At 38.0% G+C, this 4142-nt stretch overlaps 1 non-coding gene across 1 annotated transcript; it reads left to right on the forward strand.

Annotated features, from left to right (window-relative positions):
• Positions 1-590: 590 nt before the first annotated feature.
• Positions 591-679, forward strand: LOC113341396. Its single transcript, XR_003355918.1, has one exon. It is a non-coding gene; the product is annotated as a small nucleolar RNA SNORD24 (small nucleolar RNA).
• Positions 680-4142: the final 3463 nt, after the last annotated feature.

The raw sequence follows: 4142 nt of genomic DNA on the forward strand, positions 1-4142 counted from the left end.
TGTATGACTAGTCGAAATTACTTTACGACCTATCTGACTAGTCGAAATTTAACCCGGAAGCACATAAAGAAAACACAAAGAAAACACAAAGAAAACACACTTTCCTTGATCCGTATGACAGTCTTAAATCAAATCTCTACCGTCCATAGATATCCCTAATCCGTATGACCATCGTTTAAATCAATCTCCACCATTCAAAGATAGGTATATAGAAGATCAAAAGAAAGTTTCTCACACTTTCTTCACTTTCCTCTGTTATCTTCGTCTCTAACCTAATAAAACTTCCGCCTCCGAAAAGAACCCTAAGGTTAAGATCAAATCTTCTGTTATGTGATTGCACATTGAATCAATGATGATAATACAAAGGCTAAGATTGTGATTTATTTTCATTTTCACTGTATTTAGTCAATTCTCTTTACGTGAAACCGAGATTTGTTTTTCATTTTTGTTTATTTTGATTAGATTTGTTGAGAACCCAGACTGGATTTGGGGTTTTTAGTTAGATTCATGAAAAGGGTTTTGCTCAATTTTGAATCTCGTGTTTTGGTTTTGTTCAATTTTTAGATTTGTTGTTAGGGTTAGGTATGAAAAGCCAGTGATGTATGGATAATATTTGCTACTCTTGGTGGGGGTGAAAGCCCCATCTGATGATTATTTATCCACCAAGATCTCTGAATCATCTTCACATGTTTCATATCATCCCTAACCTTCTTCCTTTTTGATTTAATGATTTTTTTTTTGCTCTGTTTTGGGTATAACTAATTTCTTAGCTGATTTGCCTTATCTATTCTATACTTCTGGACGACAGTGTTGGCGCAATGCGAAATTGTGATGGGTTTATGGAAATGATTTAGGAAACAAGGTTGGTTATTTGAAAGTGAGGCTTTGATTTATTAAGGAAATGAAAATGTTACAAGAGAATTTTGTGTAGCAACTTTGAGTTACACTCTCTGTTTTACAAAGGCTCTTTGGCTCTTTCTATTAGATCTCACTCTTACTACTTACTCACTCACTTGAGTTGTGGATGACCACAAAGACCAACATTTGCTTCTATTTATACTACTTCATGACCAACTAATAAGAATACTCTAGACTCGGAAATTTCTAGAGCTAATTGACCTAGATCATTCTAGAGAAAGAATTCTCTAGATACACATGATGCAAAATGTCTCAGAAGACTCTAGAATGGGCTTGCACTCTTTTTATCTTAGAAGAGTCTAGATATCTCTAGACTGGGCCTATGCATTGAGATAATCCCATGGGAGTTTATAGTTAGCTATCTAGATAATTCTAGATTTACCATCACAATTATCAAATGTTTTTAACACCCCCTCTTAATCGTGATGTTGAGCTTATCTATAAAATGATTGAATTTATCCACCGTGACTGCTTTTGTGAAAATGTCCGCATTTTGTTCTTGCATCAGACAGAATTGGAGCTCGATTTCCTTGTTCTCTACTAACTCTCTGATGAAGTGATGTCGTAGCTCTATATGCTTCGTCCGTCCGTGGAACACTGGATTTTTTGTCATTGCAATTGTAGACATATTGTCACAGTAGATAGTTGTTGGTTCTTTTTACTTTTGTTGTAGGTCGGTCATTATTCTTCTTAACCATACTGCTTCACATGATGCACTTGTTGATGCTATGTACTCTGCTTCAGCTGACGATAGTTCCACCGTACTTTGCTTTTTAGAACTCCAAGAGATAACTTTTGTTCCCATACAGAAAGCATAGCCTGATGTGCTCTTTCGGTCTTCAATAGAACCTGCCCAATCGCTATCTGTGAAGCCAATTAAATCATTATCTTTTTCTCTTGTATACTTGATGCCAAAATCCTTTGTTCCCTTGATATACCGAAGAATTCTCTTTGCGGCTGCATAGTGTAACTTGCTTGGCTCGCTCATAAACATAGAAACAATACTGGTTGCATTGACGATATCTGGCCTTGTATTTGTTAAGTATATCAGTGAGCCGACTAGACTTCTGAATAAGGTTGGATCAACTTTTGTCGCTCCATCATTTTTTACCAATTTCTCATTGGTACCCATTAGAGTTGCAAGTGGTTTGCAATCCATCATGTTGAACCTTTTCAGTAAGTCTTCTGCATATTTTTCTTGGGAGATGAATATTTCTTCTGGAGATTGTTTTACTTGAATCCCAAGAAAATATCGCATAAGTCCTAAGTCTGTCATCTCATATTCTTTCATCATCTCCTTCTTAAATTTTTCTGCCATCTCTTGTTTTGTACTGGCATAAATTAAATCATCGACGTAGAGACAGACGATTAGAAAATCTGTACCTTGTTTTTTGATGTAGAGTGATGGCTCACTTGGACTTTTCTCAAATCCATTATCTCGTAAATACTTGTCGATTTTGTTGTTCCATGCACGCGGTGCTTGCTTGAGACCATATAGTGCTTTGTGGAGACGATATACCATTTTTTCTTTTTCTTTGCGGACATATCCTTGAGGCTGTTCGATGTACACCTCTTCTTCAAGTTCTCTGTTTAGGAACGTCGACTTTACATCCAATTGGTAGACCTTCATTTTTAGTTGAGCTGCCAAAGCTAACACCATTCGGATTGTTTCCATGCGAGTGACTGGGGCGAATGTCTCGTAGTAGTCAATTCCTGGTTGCTGGGAATATCCTTTTGCAACTAGCCTTGCCTTTGTTTTTGAATTGAACCGTCTTCATTATACTTTGTCTTGTAGACCCATTTCAGACCAATTATTTCTTTATCAATTGGCTGATTGACAAGCTCCCATGTCTTATTTTTCTCGATCACTCGCATTTCTTCGTCCATGGCATTCTCCATTTTTCTTCTTTTGCCGCTTCCTCATATTTTTTTTGAGGTTCTAGTGCTATAAATGCACAATTAGATGTATCATAAATATCTCTTAGGGAACGCACCTTTCTAGGTGGGGCACTTGCTTCCGATGAACTTGGACTTTGTTGTGTTGGACTAGGAGATCGGGCTTGCTGGTGGAGTACTTTCTTCTTGACGTGTGATCTGGCTCGTCTTCGATGAGTAGTGGAACTCGTGTTGTCTGCTTCATCATTCCAATCCCATGATTTGAATTCATCAAAATAACATCTCTTGAAATTACCAGTTCCTTTGTATCTGGCTTTAGAAGTCTATAGCTTTAGACTCTTCGCTGTATCCGATGAATATAGCTTTTCTCCTTTTTCATCGAACTTTTCTCTATGTTGGGATGGAATATGTGAGTATGCTACGCAACCAAAATTCTGAAAGAAGTTACCTCGGGCTTTTTTTATGCCAAGCTTCATATGGAGTTTTGTTGAGAACTGCTTTTGTTGGCGAACGATTAAGGATGTAGACCGCCGTGTTGACTGCTTGCCCAGTAACTGTTGGGTAGCTTCCTTGCTTTCAACGCTGCGAGCCATTTCCACGATCGTACGATTTTTTTTTCCGCGACGCCGTTTTGTTGTGGAGTGTATCGGACGGTAAGCTCCTTCTTAATACCGTTTTCTTTGCAGTAGTTGATAAACTCATTTGAGGTAAATTCTCCACCACGGTCTGTACGGAAAACTTTATTGGTGACCACTTTGCTTCTCTGCCAACGCCTTGAACTCTAGGAATTTAGGAATGCCTCGGACTTTTGCTCGAGAATACACCCACATCATCCTGGTATAATCATCCACGAATAGGAGAAAAATCTTCTGTTGTTGAGTGAAGTTGTTCTTGTCGGACCGCAGATATCGGCGTGCACCAATTCGAGGGGCCTTCTTGCTCTCCACGATTGTTTGTAATGGAAGTCTATGGAACTTCCCAAGAATACAACCTTCACATATTTTATCTCCACCGTTGATATTGGAAGACCAATTACCATGTTCTTTGATTTTAGAACCTTCAAGGATCTGTAGTTGAGATGCCCGTATCTCAATGCCATAGCTTGCATTCATCATATGATTGGTACTCATTGCACAATTTTCAATTGATGGCATAGATAAGGAAAGACAAAATTTCCTGACATTTTTACTTTTGCCACCAATTGTTTATTAATTTTCATAAATTGTGCATTCTCCGTCTTCGAAATGTAGTGAGTACCCTTTTCTTATAAGTTGTCCAACACTTAATAAATTTTGAGCTAGGCCAGGAAACATCAGATATGTATCGAG

This window comes from Papaver somniferum, chromosome 1, assembly GCF_003573695.1.
Source record: "Papaver somniferum cultivar HN1 chromosome 1, ASM357369v1, whole genome shotgun sequence".
NCBI classification, from domain to species: domain Eukaryota; kingdom Viridiplantae; phylum Streptophyta; class Magnoliopsida; order Ranunculales; family Papaveraceae; genus Papaver; species Papaver somniferum.